This window comes from Frankliniella occidentalis, unplaced genomic scaffold, assembly GCF_000697945.3.
Source record: "Frankliniella occidentalis isolate FOCC.00 unplaced genomic scaffold, Focc_3.1 Scaffold345, whole genome shotgun sequence".
NCBI classification, from domain to species: Eukaryota; Metazoa; Arthropoda; class Insecta; order Thysanoptera; family Thripidae; genus Frankliniella; species Frankliniella occidentalis.
The window spans coordinates 21,559-22,476 of record NW_026267468.1 but is presented as its reverse complement, the minus strand read 5'-3'; positions in this window follow the sequence as shown (position 1 = coordinate 22,476).

The window sequence follows — 918 nt, the reverse complement described above, 5'->3', positions numbered from 1 at the left end:
ATGAATTTACATTCCGATTTGGACTCTCAGTTGTGGGCTCAGTTGTAGGACAGTTCAAATTTTCATGTTGAACTTGATTGCTTTCTGAAGAATTGCAATTATGGCCGGCCTCATGATTAACATTTTCATTTCCATCAACAATTGTTACGTTATCTGTCAAGTATAAGATATTATAGAAACAATAACACTCACACTAAAAATGCACAACATTTATCAAATCAATTACCATGAAGGAATTATCAGTACCCTCTTCTAGAACTCTGATTTCCTTCCCTCTAGCCCAGATTTCTTCAATCTTCTCTAATGCAGCCTGTCTGAGGGCAAATTGTTTGCCACCACAACCCTTTACCATCTGAAGAAGGCGAGTAGTGCTTTGCGTAACAATACCAAAGCGTTGATTTTCAGATAGGACCTTCCTCTTACTCTTCAGAGGATTTTCAATGTAGAGGACAACAGAATTGGCGTTTTCTTCATTTGTGCTAGATAGATTTTCTTTCTGCCATCTTTGAGGAATCGTATCCAGACCAAATATTTCATCTCCTAAACCGATAAAAGGCTGAGTATGCACTGTAAAAGAATCAGTTCAAAGCGCAAGTGGGAAATTTAGGTGCACCTACCAGCCCTCAATCGTCCTAGAAATATATGACTGCATGGAAGATGAAACGACTTATAAAACCTGCATGTGCAGGAGGAATGGTAATTGTTGACGGCTGGTCCTGACGTTGATCGCTCTGGCGAGGGTTTTTAAATCATTGCTCCTGCATCAAAGACTACGCCTGATTCATAATATCAGGCTTTCTTTCTCTACCGTTGCTTAGATCACATTTTTTACACTTCTCCAAAAATGCCCTCTGCTTGGCGTGGTCCTACCCAGAAAGGGGGCCGATTGCTGTCACGTGCGAGGCTACGTACCGGTGA